This window comes from Mobula birostris, chromosome 21, assembly GCF_030028105.1.
Source record: "Mobula birostris isolate sMobBir1 chromosome 21, sMobBir1.hap1, whole genome shotgun sequence".
Lineage (NCBI taxonomy): Eukaryota > Metazoa > Chordata > Chondrichthyes > Myliobatiformes > Myliobatidae > Mobula > Mobula birostris.
Window position 1 is genome coordinate 32,561,343 of NC_092390.1, and position 16,354 is coordinate 32,577,696.

The 16,354-nt window shown below is 43.6% G+C and overlaps 1 protein-coding gene across 4 annotated transcripts in view; it reads right to left on the minus strand.

Annotated features, from left to right (window-relative positions):
• sgms1b (sphingomyelin synthase 1b) overlaps positions 1-16,354 on the minus strand; it is a 94,766-nt gene that overhangs the window by 71,083 nt on the left and 7,329 nt on the right. For all 4 annotated transcript variants that reach the window (XM_072239242.1, XM_072239244.1, XM_072239241.1 and 1 more), the window contains exon 2: positions 10,056-10,112. The gene's annotated coding sequence lies outside the window, so the exon portion shown is untranslated. The remainder of the gene's footprint in view (positions 1-10,055; positions 10,113-16,354) is intronic.

Genomic DNA, 16,354 nt, shown 5'->3' on the forward strand with positions numbered 1-16,354 from the left:
ATAGCAGAAAAGCAATGGCTGGAGTTTCTGGGAACAATTCAAAAGGTGCAGAATAGATACATCTTAAAGATGAAGTAGTAATCTTAAGGGAGAATGAGGCAACAGTGAATGACAAGGGAAGTCAAATACAGCATAAAAGGAAAAGAGGGAAAAAAAGTGGGAAGTCATAGGGTTGGGAAGCTTTTAAAACCCAACAAAAGGCAACAAAAAAAGACACAAGGACAGAAAAGGCAAAATATAAAGGTAATTTTTCCAGATATTCTGTATAAAAACTAAAAGAAGGATGGCAGTGGGTATTGGACTGCTGGAAAATAATGCTGGAGGGTAGTAATGGGGGACAAAATAATAGCGGATGAACTTAAAAGCATTTTGCATCAGTTTTCACTGTGGAAATCAGTAGCAGCATGCCAAAAATTCCAGAGTGTCGGGAGGCAAAAGTGAATGCAGTTGCTATTTCTAAGGAGTTGCTTGGGAAGCTGAAAAGATATGCATGTAGACAAGTCACTTGGACCAGATAGACTACACCCCAGACTTCTGAAAGCTGAAGAGATTGCGGAGGCATGAGTAATGATCTTTGAAGAATCATTAGATTCTGAATGTCTAGAAAACTGCAAATGTCACTCCACTCTAAGGAAAGGAGGCAAAGGAGAGGAAATTACAGACAAGTTAAACTGATTTTAGTGGATGGGAAGATGTTGGGAGTCCAAGATTAAAGATGAGGTTTTGGGGTACTTAGAGGCACATGATAAAATATGCTAAAGTCAACATGGGGAAATCTTGCCTGAGAAATCTGTTGGAATTCTTTGAGAAAGTGATGGGCAAGACAAAGTAAAGTCAGGGAATGTTGCTTGCTTGGATTTTCAGAAGGCCTTTGAAAAGGTGCTGCAAACAAAACTGCTTAACATAAGAGCTATGGCATTACAGGAAAAATATTAGCATGGATAGACAACTGGCTGACTGGCAGGAGGGAAAGAGTGGAAATAAAGGTGACGACTTCTGGTAGGCTGTCAGTGACCAGTAGTATTCCACGGGGCAGATGATGTAAGTAAGAAATGCAGCTATGATCTGCCCGAAGTCATCAAGGCAACGAAATGACAATACAAGCAGAAGATCCAGATACAACTCTTCGCCAACAACACATGCAGCTTATGGCAAGGTCTGCACACCATCACAGACTTCGAAGCTAAGCATAGTGGTGCTGCCAACATTGCTGCCTCTCTCCCAGATGAGCTAAATCTTTTTTTAATGCTCGGATTGAGATCGCCAACACCGAGTCCCCAAGGAAAGCTGCTGAAGTGATCAGCACCTTGGTCATCTCTGAGGCTGAAGTATGCAGATTTTCCAATGAACAGACAGTCACAAGGCTGCGGGACCGAATGGCATCCTAGTGTGGGTATTCAGGATGAGCGCAGAACATTTTTAATTTCTCCCTCTCCCAGTGAAGAGTGCCCTCGTGCTTCAAACATCCACCCTTGTCCCTGCACCTAAAAAGACCAAGGTAACATGTCTGCACAACTGGTGTCCTGTCACACACACCTGAATAATAAGCAAATGCTTTGAGAGGCTGGTTAAGGACTACAACTGCAACATGCTACCACCCACACTGGACCCCGCCCCCCACCCCATTTTGGCTACCAACACAACTGATTGACAGATGATGCAATAGCCACAGCTCTACACACCCTCCTCACACATCTGGAGAAGGAGGCTGCTTATGTGAGAATGCTGTTCTTGGACTACAGTTCAGCATTCAACACCATAATTCTCTCCAGGCTTGACAAGAACATCAGAGACCTCGGCCTTCACCGTGCCTTGTGTTGCTGGATCCTGGATTTCCTATCAAATTGCCAGCAGGTGGTAAGAATGGACTCCCTCACCTCTGCCCCTCTGAACCTCAACACATGCCCCTCAGGGCTGTATCCTAAGCCCCCTCCTTTACTCTCTGTATACCAATAACTGTGTCGCCACCCACAGCTTCAATCTGTTAATGATACTACATTGATTGGCCTTATCTCAAATAATGCGGCAGCCTACAGAGAAAAAGTCATCACACTGACACAGTGGTATCAACAAAATAACCTCTTCCTCAATGTTGCAAAAACAAAGGAGCTGGGTGTGGACTACAGGAGGAATGGAGACAGGCTAATCCTGTTGACATCAATGTATCCGGGGTTGAGAGGGTGAACAACTTTAAGTTCTTCGGCATACACATCACCAAGGATCTCATGTGGTCTGTACATACCGGCTGTGTGGTGAAAAAGCACGTCAGCACCTCTTTCATGCCAGATGTTTGAAGTAGTTTGGTATGGGTCCCCAAATGCCAAGGACTTTCTACAGAGGCGCAATTGAGAGCATCCTAATTGGCTACATCACTGCCCAGTATGGGAACTGTATTTTCCTCAATTGCAGGAGTCTGTAGACAGCCCAGCACATCTGTAGATGTGAACTTCCCACTATTCAGGACATTTACAAAGAAAGGTGTGTAAAAAAGGCCCAAAGGATCACTGGGGACCCGAGTCACCCCAACCACAAACTGTTCCAGCTGCTACCATCTGGGAAGTGGTACCGCAGCATAAAAGACAGGACCAACAGTCTTCAGGACAGCTTTTTCCACCAGGCCATCAGACTGATTAATTTACGCTGATACAATTCTATTTCTATGCTATATCGACTGTCCTGTTGTACATACTATTTATTACAAATTACTACATTGCACACTCAGATGGAGATTTTTACTTCTGATGTATCTGAAGGATGTAAGAAATAAAGTGAATTCTATTCTAATGCACTTGGAATGAAAAGGTTAATGTATGAGGAGCATTTAAGGGCTCTGGGCCCGTACTGGCTGGAGTTTTGAAGAATGGGGGCGGGGGAGGGATAATCTCAAGGAAACCAATTGGATATTGAAAGGTGTGGATAGAGTGGATGTGGAGAGGCTGATGTTTCCGAGAGTAGGTGAATCTAAGACCAGAGGGAAACACCTCATAATAGAGGGGCATCCATTTAGAATAGAAATGAGGAGGAATTTCCTTTGACTGGTAATGATGAATCTGCAAAATTCAATGTCACTGACAGCCGTGGAGGGCAAGTCATTGAGTACATTTAAAGCAGAGGTTTAAATGTTCTTGATTAGTCAGGGCATCAAAGGTTACAGAGAGAAGGGAGAATAGGGTTGAGAGGGTTAATCAGCCATGATAGAGTGACAGAGCAGAGTTGAGTCAATGGGCAGAATGCCTTACTTCTGCTTCTATGTCTCATGGTTGTATATGCAAAAGCCAACAAACTATGCAAATACAAAGAAAAAAGTAATGATTATTATTAAATATGCAGTTGTACAAGGCCTTGGTAAGACCACACCTGGAGTATTGTGTGCAGTTTTGGTCCCCTAATCTGAGGAAAGACATCCTTGCCATAGAGGGAGTACAAAGAAGGTTCACCAGATTGATCCCTGGGATAGCAGGACTTTCATATGAAGAAAGACTGGATGAACTAGGCTTGTACTCGTTGGAATTTAGAAGATTGAGGGGGGGATCTGATTGAAACGTATAAAATCCTAAAGGGATTGGACAGGCTAGATGCAGGAAGATTGTTCTCGACGTTGGGGAAGTCCAGAACGAGGGGTCACAGTTTGAGGATAAAGGGGAAGCCTTTTAGGACTGAGATTAGGAAAAACTTCTTCACACAGAGAGTGGTGAATCTGTGGAATTCTCTGCCACAGGAAACAGTTGAGGCCGGTTCATTGGCTATACTTAAGAGGGAGTTAGATATGGCCCTTGTGGCTATGGGGATCAGGGGGTATGGAGGGAAGGCTGGGGCAGTGTTCTGAGTTGGATGATCAGCCATGATCATAATAAATGGCGGTGCAGGCTCGAAGGGCCGAATGACCTACTCCTGCACCTATTTTCTATGTTTCTATATAAACAAGCAATATCAAGGACAAGAGATGAAGATTCCTTGAAAGTGAGTTGATAGGTTGTGGGAGCAGTTTAGTGATGGGGGTGAGTGAAGTTGAGTGAAATTATCCCCCTCTGGTTCAAGAATCTGATGGGTGAGGAGTAAAAAATTGTCCATGAACCTGTCATAGAAAATGCTGGAGTAACTCAGCAGGTCAGGCAGAATCTATGTAAGTGAATAAACAGTCAACATTGTGGACTGAAACCCTTCATCAGGAACTTGGTGGTGGTGTGGGTTCTGAGGCTCCTGTACCTCCTTCCCAATGGCAGCAGCGAGAAGATAGCATGATCTGGAAGGTGGGGTTCCTCGATGATGGGAGGCTGCTCTCTTGCGAAAGGGCTCCATGCATATGTGCTCAATGGTGGGGAAGTGTTTACCCATGATGGACCAGGCTATATCCACTACTTTTTGTAGGTTTTTCTGTTCAAGGGCACTGGTGCTTTCATACATGGCCGTGATGCAACCAGTCAATATAATTTGTTTGGACACACTCCTCGCTAACTGTTCTCATAAAGTGGTGACAACCGTGATATACACATTCAGATCCTCTGATGAGTCCTTGAGCACGATCCAGTCCACCGACTCAAAGCAATCCCATAGCTGCTCCACAGCGTCCAGCGAGACCTCTTTGTTGTCCTTACTTTACAGCCTTGATTTTTCAGTCTCTGTCTGTATGCAGGCAAGAGTACGAGGGCAGCATACAAGATCTCCCAAGGTGTGGTCTGGGGATCAAATAGTAGGCATTCCGAATGGTAGTATACCAGTGGTCAAACAGTGTTGGGATCCCTGGTGCTGCAGGTCACATGCTGATGATAATTAGGCAGAGATTTCTTCAAACAAGCTGACTGAAAGCCCTGACAATGATTTGAAAGGTGTAAGATGTTTCTTGTTAGCTAACGGCAGCACTCAGTATCTTCAGTGCCTGCTTACATCAACCTTTGGTGGTATGTAAACTGTAGTCAGGATCACGGAGAACCCTCTCAGTATGTAGAATGCTTAGCATTTAATCATTAGGCACTTCAGGTTGGAGAAACAAGAGTGACAAGACTGTTGCGTCCATGCATCACAAAGTGTTTATCATGAAGCACAGACCCCATCCGTGCCCCCCCCCCCACCCTGCAGTCCAGTCCATTCAGTGTATCAAGAAGCCCTTGGATCTGGTCACTGAATCCAGTGTGCCTTCAGTTAGCCATGTCTCTGTGAAACACAGAATGCAGCAATCCCTCATATACAATATAACAATGCTGACCTTAAGCCATCAAGTTTGTTCTTCAGTGTCTGCACATTTACTAAGAAAATACTCAGTAGAGGAAGGTTTTTACCCCATTGATTCAGTCTCCCTGCTCCTCTTTTTTTTGGCCATGTACTTTCCTCTGCTTAAGGGTGCCATACCTGCATTGTTGAGAGTTTAGTCTGTCAAGTCCTTCAGAAGACCATGAAATCACTAGTTTGTAATGACTGCTCAAAAGCCATGGTGGGGGGAAAAAAATCTAGTTTCTGCTAAGAGTGAAAAGCAGGGAGCAAAAAGCATCAACACTCCAATCTTAAGAAATCTGAATATGCTAATAAAGTTCTTGCCTAAAAATAAAGAAATGGAGACCTTGAAAAATTTATGGAATGAAGGTCGACATTATTGTATTTTAACTAAGATTCTGAAATAAACAAGGTAAGTGCACAAAAAATGAATGTAATAAACTGTCAAAGTTTTCAAAGCTTGTTACAAAATAATGCTGATCTGTCCTATTTATTTAATTACCAACTGTTAGAGTACTAATCACAAGTTATTTATATAAAGGGGAAGTAATTCTGATAAGTTTTCTCCTCTTAGATTTATCTGAAGCAAACCCCAATGACCCTATTGTTGCCCCAGATGTGATGAGCAAGGAAGACTAGGAATGAAATAAAAGTGTTCCAGATCCATTAATGACACTTCATCACATATACATTGAAACATACAGCGAAATATGCCATTTGCATTAACACCAACACATCTGAGGATGGGTAACTCGCAAGTGTTCCCACACATTCTGGCGTCCACATAGCATTCCTACAATGCTCAGCAGAACATCACAGAACACAAGCAGCAACAAAACAACAGCAAAACAAGCTGCATTCCGCCCTTCGACCCACCCACCTTCATAGTCCTCTAACCCCAAAACAGTCCATCTTCTTTAGCTTCCAGTGATCTCCAATTGGTACTCAGATTCCGATATGGACATGCAGACATTGGGCGTTTAGCTACCCCACCGGACGTGCAGAAGCGGGTCTCCAGTCAATAGGCCTCAATTTCTGGACGTCCGATTCAATCCTCAACATTGACCACAGGACCCGCCAATCACTGATTACTAGCCTCCAAAGCCAGACTCCCTGATAATGGGACCCCTCAAACTTCGGACTCAACGATTCCCAAACCCAAGGTCATCAGACTTTCCTGCCCACAGGAAACTCCAACTCCACAACCTTCCAACATCTCTGATCCTAGGAAAGCCACCAATATTCATCCACGCTGGTACGTCAGCTGGACACTACATCCACATCACTGTCCTTCAAATGCAAAGTGAGATTTAAGACTCCAGCCTGTCCTCTAATATTCCCCCCATGTCCCTGTGGCTAAAACAAAGTCACCCCTCCAGTCCCCAAAAACTACTTAAAAAAAAGGACACTAAAATCAACCAAAACTGAACTGCAACCTCAGAGGGCACAGCTTGATGCCATCTTGAGAATCTGTCATACAATTTTACAAAAGCCCATGATCTCAAACAGCATTCATGAAAAAACTCAAATTCCTTTGGAATTTAAGGTACTTAATTACAGATTTAACAAGGACTTGAATATATTTTCAAAAATGTCAAATCATTTTATAGCTCAAAATCAATTACAAGATGTTAACATTGAAATGCTGACCAATACGTGTCAACCCAGCTTCAAATAATTTGTAATTTATGCCCCAACTGTGAACTTTGGATTTCTTAAAACCTAATTCTGGGACTGAGGACGTAAATTCAAAATTAACTTAAACTCCCAGGTTAGCTGTCTGTTTACAATCCTGCAGGCCTAATAAAAAAAAAGACCTTGTTAATTTGCACCATTTTCATTATCAAAGAATGGTAAGTGCAATGCAAAAGTGGCAGCACAACTCAAAGTGGGAGTGAAATCAAACATCCCAAAATATTACATCTATGGCTGGACAAAACGTTTTAATAAAATCAGAGCAATTTGTAAGTAGTGATAAGTTTGAAGAGTATTGGCATTCAGATGGGCCTCAGCACTGCCTGTACTTTGATCATTTGAAGTTAACATATATAGAAAATAATCAGCAAGGTAAATGGTATATTATTCGTTCCCAAAAAGCATTTGAATGAAAGAGTAAAGAAAACATACAGAAACAATTCTAATGTGACAACTCATGGAAGGCAACTGGTCTGATTGCCTCATTTATTGAGATACTAATGTTAAGAGAGAATGTAATGAAGCTTCTGCAGAGTGAACCATGCAATGGGGACAACTGTCCAAAGAGGAGAAATTAAACAGACTGTCTGTACAGGAATGGCATAATTAGTGGTGATCTCTGATTGGAGTGTCTAGAATCAAGGGCTAGTGTCTCAAAAATATTATGCTTGAGTATATACAAGGAAACCTTACAACAATATCTGAGCAATCTGAACTGTGTTTCCTAGCTGGTAAAACAATGAAGTTCTATACACATCCAATTCAAAAGAACATTGTAAAAGAACAGAACACAGCAACACTGCTCGTATCTAGAGAGGTCACAGAAATAATAGCAAGATCAATTTCTCCATATGATTAGCATTTACAGTCTATGATAGTTCTATGAATATTTCATTGGCATCTGAATGGCACAGAACCAAAATAGATGAGATAGAAAATGTTCCAAGTGGGTCACAAATTAATTTAAGGAACTTCCATTGAGGAAAAGTGAGCAAGTGACTATCACAAAGATTCCACACTTCTGTGTGGACTGCAATGTTCTGACAAGAACTGTACTTTGTTATTCAAATAACAAGCCATGGGTGACAAAGGACATTAAGGACATCCTGAACGCTAAAAAGAGGGCGTTTAGAGATGGAAATAGGGAGGAGCTGAGGGCAATACAGAGTGACCTGAAAGCCAGGATCAGGGAGGCTAAAGACAGGTACAGGAGGAAGCTTGAGTGGAAACTCCAGCAGAACAATATGAGAGGGGTCTGGAGGGGGATGAGGACCATCACTGGGTTCCGGCAAACTAGCAACAGAGGAGCGGAAGGCAGTATGGACAGGGCCAATGAACTTAACCTGTTCTTTAACAGATTTGAGTGTGGCCCCTGTCCATCCTACACATGAGCCATCTGTTGTCGGCCCCCAACCAACACATATTCCACTCTCCCCTCCTACCCCTCCTCACAGTCCCCCACCCTGCTCTCATGACTATACCCCTTCCCCACACGAAACCACCACAGTGGGCTTCACAGCTCTACAGGTGAGAAGACAGCTGAAACGTCTCAACCCAAGCAAGGCTGCAGGACCGGATGGTGTCAGTACCAGGGTGCTCAAAGCTTGTGCCCCTCAGCTATGTGGAGTACTTCACCATGTATTCAACCTGAGCCTGAGGCTCCGGAGGGTTCCTGTATTGTGGAAGACGTCCTGTCTCGTCCCTGTGCTGAAGACGCCGCACCCCAGCGGCCTCAATGACTACAGACCAGTGGCATTGACCTCCCACATCATGAAGACCCCGGAGAGACTTGTTCTGGAGCTGCTCCGGCCTATGGTCAGGCCACACTTAGATCCCCTCCAGTTCGCCTACCAGCCCCGACTAGGAGTCGAGGATGCCATCGTCTACCTGCTGAACCGTGTCTACGCCCACCTGGACAAGCCAGCGAGCACTGTGAGGGTCATGTTTTTTGACTTCTCCAGTGCGTTCAACAACACCCGCCCTGCTCTGCTGGGGGAGAAGCTGACAGCGATGCAGGTGGATGCTTCCCTGGTATCATGGATTCTTGATTACCTGACTGGCAGACCACAGTAGGTGTGCTTGCAACACTGTGTGTCCGACACAGTGATCAGCAGCACTGGGGCTCCACAGGGGACTGTCTTGTCTCCCTTTCTCTTCACCATTTACACCTCCGACTTCAACTACCGCATAGAGTCTTGTCATCTTCAGAAGTTTTCGGATGACTCTTCTATAGTTGGATGCATCAGCAAGGGAGATGAAGCTGAGTACAGGGCTACGGTAGGAAACTTTGTCACATGGTGTGAGCAGAATTATCTGCAGCTTATGTGAAAAAGACTAAGGAGCTGGTGGTAGACCTGAGGAGAGCTAAGGTACCGGTGACCCCTGTTTCCATCCAGGGGGTCAGTGTGGACATGGTGGAGGATTACAAATACCTGGGGATACGAATTGACAGTAAACTGGACTGGTCAAAGAACACTGAGGCTGTCTACAAGAAGGGTCAGAGCCGTCTCTATTTCCTGAGGAGACTGAGGTCCTTTAACATCTGCCGGAAGATGCTGAGGATGTTCTACGAGTCTGTGGTGGCCAGTGCTATCATGTTTGCTGTTGTGTGCTGGGGCAGCAGGCTGAGGATAGCAGACACCAACAGAATCAACAAACTCATTCGTAAGGCCAGTGATGTTGTGGGGATGGAACTGGACTCTCTCACGGTGGTGTCTGAAAAGAGAATGCTGTCTAAGTTGCATGCCATCTTGGTCAATGTCTCCCATCCACTACATAATGTACTGGGTGGGCACAGGAGTACATTCAGCCAGAGATTCATTCCACCGAGATGCAGCACTGAGCGTCATAAGAAGTCACTCCTGCCTGTGGCCATCAAACTTTACAACTCCTCCCTTGGAGGGTCAGACATCCTGAGCCAATAGGCTGGTCCTGGACTTATTTCATAATTTACTAGCATAATTTACATATTACTATTTAACTATTTATGGTTCTATTACTATTTATTATTTATGGAGCAACTGTAACGAAAACCAACTTCCCCCGGGATTAATAAGGTATGACTAAGCATGACTATGACTATTTATTAACGAAGAGAATATAATACTCCAAACATGTAGTCTAATTCAAATAATGTACCAGATCATACTCACCTACAGCTAGTAGTAGGTAGAGAAACCAACGATATGTTCCTCAGCAAACATCTACACCTGCATAATAAAAATCACAATTCAGATAATGATACATCTGACCTCACAGTTCAAAGTTAAATTTATTACAGAATCTGAAGACATGCTCAGGAGTCCTTTGTATTTTGTATCTGGTCTCTCAACTTCAGACCAGTCATGACCAGCACACAAGTAGCAACCCATTCAATTGAAAGACCAGTAGCCTTACATAAAACAGCAAATGGCTAGTTTATTTTTCTTCATTTTATTAACATTAATTTCTAATTTAAATTACCTAAGGCAATTTGAAATTTGTGAATTACTCTGACTGGAATACATGCAAGAACAATCCAAAAGCTTCTGACAGCAATGAGTTGTCAAAAGTTCTGGAGCATTCCAGGATCAGAGCTTCAGATGCTCAGGCCAGAGACGCAGCATAGCTTACTTTTCTTCACTGCATAAGTCTTAAATACAGAGGGCAAGCTCAGTTGCATTCCAAGTCTGGATAGGTTAACCTGGAAAGGCAACCAATACAAGTGGCAGTTCTAATCCAGTATAAAAAGTAACAGCACAAGGAAAGTTACTTTAGATATCACAAATAACACCCTAGTAATATGCCAAAGCAATCAAGTCCAAGCCCATTGATTCAACTCATTCACCCTCTGCTCTTCCACAGCTACAGCCACTCAATCTTTGCTTAAGGTGTCAATCTGGATTATCACTTTACTTGCATATAAAGTGATTATTTAAAGATGTTAAGTGAAAGCCTAATTTCAGAATCAGATTTACTATACCTAGCATTTGTCATGAAATATGTTGTTTTGTGGCAGAAGATAATAAACTATAAATTACAAAAAGAAATAGACACAGAATATAAAAACACTAACCTCCAAGAGGACCACACCTTGTCTTGGTTTGGAGGTTTGCGTGCCTTAATCAACCAGAGAGTTACATTGGCTTTATGCTTTAGCAACTGCTAGCATAATCCATGCCAAACAGGTCAAAAGATAGAGGATAGACTAAGAGTGGTCCACCAGTCCTCCAGGTTCAGGGTCTCAGCTCAGGGCTAACAACCCCGACAGGTAAAACAAAATTGTTACGGAAACAGCAATGAAGAATCTTTCCACATCTAAGTGCAACTGTATTTCTCAGTCTCCACCCAGGACCTGCATGACTGACAGTAGTGAAAACAGAGAGGATACTACTGTCACAATGATGGAAGCCGTGAACGCCACCCGAGATGGTGCATCTTCATTGCCACCCTAAACACCAGCAGCATAACAGGAAGCAATAAAAAATTAAATTAAGTAATGCAAAAAGAGAGCAAAAAATAGGAAAAGTTAGGTAGTGTAAATAGGTCAATTATCTATTCAGAAATCTGATGGTGGAGAAGAGGCTATTCCTAAAACACTCAGTGTATATGCCTTCATGCTCTTGTATCTCCTCCTTGATGGCAGCAATAAAAGACAGCATGTCCTGGCTGATGGGTGTCCTTAATGACAGATACTGGCTTTATGAGGCATCGCTTTCTGAAGGTGGCCTCAATGCTGGGAAGGCTAGAGCCCATGTTGGAACTGACTGAGTTTGGAACATTTTCTGATCCTGTGCAGTGGCCCCTCCATCATACGATGATGCAATTGGTTAGCATGCTGTCAATACATATAGAAAATTGCGAGTGTCTTTGGTGACATACCAAGTCCCCCCAATCTCCAAATCAAAGATAACTGCCGAGGTGCCTTTTTTGTAAGAGCACCAATATGCTGGACCCAGGACAGATCTTCAGAGAGGTTGACACCTACAAATTTAAAATTGCTCACCCTTTCCACTGCTGATCCCTCTATGAGGACTGTTCCCTCAACTTTCTCTTCTTGAAGTCAACAATCAATATCTTGGTCTTACTGATGTTGAGTGCAACATTGTGATATTGACACCACTCAACCAGCTATCTATATCACTCCTGTATGCCTCCTTGTTACCATCTGAAATTCTGCCAATAATTGATTCATCGGCAAATTTACAGATGGAATTGGATATGTGCTTAGGTACACATTCTTGGATTTAGAGAGAGTAGACCAGTGGGCTAAGCATGTATTCTTGAAGTGCACCAGTATTGTCTGTCAGCGAGGTGATGTCATTTCCAATCCACACTGACTGTGGTCCCTGGTAAGGAAGTCAAGGATCCAGGTGTAGAGGGAGGTATAGGGGCCCAGGTTTTGGAACTTGTTGATTGGTACTGAGGGTATGATGGTGTTGAATGTTGACCTGAAGTCAATAAACAGCAGCCTGACGTAGGTATTGATATCGTCCAGGTGATCCAAGGCCAAGTGGAAAGTCAGTGAGATCACATCTGCTGTAGACCTATTGTTGTGAAAGGTAAATTGCAGAGTCCAAGTTCCTGATTTGGCAGGAGTTAATTCTTGCTATGACTAACCTCTCAAAGCACCTCATCACAGTAGATAAGAGTTCACTGAGCAACAGTTCATGAAGCAGCTCACCCTGTTCTTTTTGGGTACTGATATTATTGTTGCCCCTTTTAAGCACGTGGGAACCTCTGATTGCAACAGTGAGACTGAACATTTCATTGAGCACTCCTCCAGTTGGTCAGCACAGATTTTCAGTGCCCTACCAGGTACACCATCAGGGCCTGACACCTTACAAGGGTTCATGCTCATGAAAACTGTTCTGATGTTGACCCACTAGACAGAGACCACAAGGTCATTAGATGCTGCAAGGACTTGCACACGTACAGTTTTATGCTTCCTTTAAAAGCATGTATGAAAGACATTTAGCTCATCTGGGAGTGAAGCATCACAGCCATTCACAATGTTAGGTTTCGCCTTGTATTGTCCTACCACCCAGCCAGAGCTGATGTGCACCCAATTCCACCTTTAACTTCAACTGGAATTGTTTTACTGCTCTTGAAATAGCCTTCCATAGGTCGCATCTGGGCTCTTGTAAAGTTCTGGATTACCGGTCTTGAATGCCACAGATTTAGCCATCAGCATATTACAAATCTGCTTCTTCATCCGCTGCTTTTGGTTTGGGCTTGTTCAGTATATTCTCGAAGGTGCACACTCATCCACACAGATCTTGATGAAGTCAGAGACAACTGTGGTGTATTCATTCAGATCCAAAGATGAATCCCTGAATATCATCCAGTCCACAGGCTTACAGCACTCAAACTCTCTTGACCATATCTTCTTGGCCCACACCACTGGTACTGTAATTTTTAGTCTCTGCCTATATGCCAGGAGTAGAACTACAGCCAGATGATTGGACTTTTTAAAAAAAATGCAGGTGTGGTCTTGATGGTGGCATAGCAGTGGTCAAGTGTGTTAGCTCTGCTAGCTTCACAGAGGAAATGTTGGTGGTAGTTGTTCAGAGATTCAAGCTGGTCTGGTTGATATCCTTCCATAATGCATCAGGCATCAGAGTTTGCTCTTTTGTGGCTGAACATTTGCAGTATAACTACCAACACTATAGAAAGAGAAGGTTATTGGGCATGCAGATTCAATTCCTGTGAACTGTTTTACATTTTCAAGACACATCTTGGGAAAATGTTCTGTCTCAAGGACAAAACAAGTCAAATGACCCACATCCAGGCAGATGCATGATTTCCATCAATTTTTAACCTATCTTCTTGAAACATCCTCCATCACTTATTTCTCCTCTGCAGATATCAAGTCCAACTGTTCCTAAGTATTTCTATAGCAATTTAACCTCCATAGTAAGAGTTTCAAATTCACAATCCTTCGTGTAGAAAAAATGATTGTACAATCAAATAAGTTTATCTTCATTAAGCAGTGCACAGTTACAACTACCAATACATTACACTTAGAGAGGAGGGTTAGCAACCACCTCAGGAGATGGCTGGGGCTGCCAAAGAGCCTGAGCACCATCACACTCTATGGACACCACAACAAACTGCAACTGCCGTTCAAATCCTTGGAGGAAGAATTCAAAGTAACAAGAGCCAGAGAAGTGCTACAGTATAGGGACTCAAGTGACCCGAAGGTGGCTAGAGCAGGGATCCAAGTAAGTACTGGCAGGAAGTGGAGGGCAGAGGAAGCTGTTCAGAAGGCAGAGGCGAGGCTGTGTCACAGGAGGCTGGTGGGAGTGGTCACACGAGGCCGAGCTGGGCTAGGATCCTTTCCAACTCCCTAAATGGACACCAGAGGGAAGTAAAGGCGTCATCTAGTTCAGGAGGAGGTGAGAGCAGTAGTGGAGGAGATGAGAGCTTGCAAGGTGGTGGGAATGAAGCAACAGGGAGCTTGGACAAGATGGGAGAATGTGGTTGAGAGGAAAGTGACCTGGGCTGATCTTTGGAAAGCCGAACCACACCGCATTCAATTTCTCATCCAGGTAGTGTACGATATGCTTCCAAGCCCATCAAACCTGCACACATGGGGCAAGGCAGAGTCATCTGCGTGCTCACTGTGCTCCAAGCGAGGAACCCTGGAGCACATCCTCAGCGGCTGCGCAAGAGCACTTGGTGAGGGACGCTACAGGTGGAGGCATGATCAGGTTCTGAAGACCATCGCTGAAGCAGTCAGCGCAGGAGTTGAGTGGGCGAAGCGGTCCCGACCCTCCAAGCAGACCATTGCCTTTGTCAGAGCTGGGGAGCAGCCAATACCTGCCAAAACGACATCTGCAGGCATTCTGACCTCTGCAAGGGACTGGCAGCTGTTGGTGGACCTCGAAGGACAGCTGAAGTTCCCCAACCATATCGCAGCCACCACCCTGCGACCAAACATTGTCCTAGTGTCTGAGTCGACTAAGCAAGTGGTGCTGCTGGAGCTGACAGTCCCATGGGAAGATAGCTTGGAAGAGGCTTTTGAAAGGAAGCTCTCCAAGTACGCAGGACTGGTCAACAAATGTCAGCAGGCTGGATGGACAGCAAGGTGTCTTCCAGTGGAGGTTGGTTGTAGGGGATTCGTAGCCCATTCTTTAGTTAGAGCCTTCAGCATTTTGGGCATCGAGGGAGAGAGGAAGAGGAGAGCCATCCACAGTACCACCAATGCGGCAGAGAGGGCCTCAAGATGGCTGTGGCTCAAAAGAGGAGAGCCATGGAGTCATAAGTAGCTAGCCATCTGGACACAAGCTGGGGTCTGATCAGCCCCGGCTGGGTCACCTGGAGGAGGTTGTATGATGTTGAAAGACCCAAAACACCCGATGTTTCCAGGAACATCACTGAAGATGTGTCCAGAAGCATCAATAGTGTATGTACACAGCAGACACTAGTAATTACAACTTATTATATGCTGAAGCTTTCTCAATGAAATATCTACTCAGAGATACTTGCTAGAATCTAAGACATTATAGCAACCTGCATTTTTATAGGGTCCTTTAGCATTCCTAATCTCTTTACAGCGTAATTGTAAATTGCAACACATAAGTCAGGGCAAAAGCAATTAATTAGATGCTAAGCAATGCCATAAAAGCAGGATAGGGCAGAGGATCTTGAGGGAACGTCAAGGGCCATAACAGCTCAAGGCATAGTGAGCAATAGAAGAACTACGAGAATCAGAAAAGAGAAAGAAGTGACAATAGAAGGGACAGAGTTCCCAGCAAGTCATTGGGTTGGAGGAGGCTACAAACACAAGGTGAAGGACAAAAGCACAAGGAATCTTAAGGATAGGGACTCTTTTTTGTATTGACTACTATTCTGCCAATGCATCAAAAAGACCATAGCACTGAAATAATAAATTGCTTAACATCCTCTTTGCATAAAGTCAAAATTCCAAATGAACTCATTTTTAAGGATGCAAGGTGGATTATTGGGAAAAGGAGTACAAAACAAAGCACAATTAAAAGATGCATAGAAAAGCCTTTATACATCAGCAAAATTGCCAGCAATGACCCCTTCTACCCACCTGAGCATTAAGTTTTCTGAGTCCCTTAAACAATTGTGTATTGAATGGGGATCTAATTCATGGCAAACACAGGAGCAAGACACTGAAATTTGCCATATTAATTCAAGATGTAAATAGCACCCCACACCCCTACAAAATATATTTTTTAAGAATTTCTCAGTACAACATAATGCCTTTAACATACATCTATAAAAGCAGAATATCCCAAAACTTTTCACATATCTAATCAACAAAACTACACAAATAAAAAGAGATACTAGAAGGGACCAAGTACATGTTCAAAAACAGGCTTTCTGGAAAATTTAAAAGAAAGAATTTCAAAACTTAAAGGACTGTTACCAATGTGAGGCAAAGAAAAAGGCATAGTGTTATGGTCTTCTCTTGAGAAGAGGAAGGGATTTTAAAAAATTA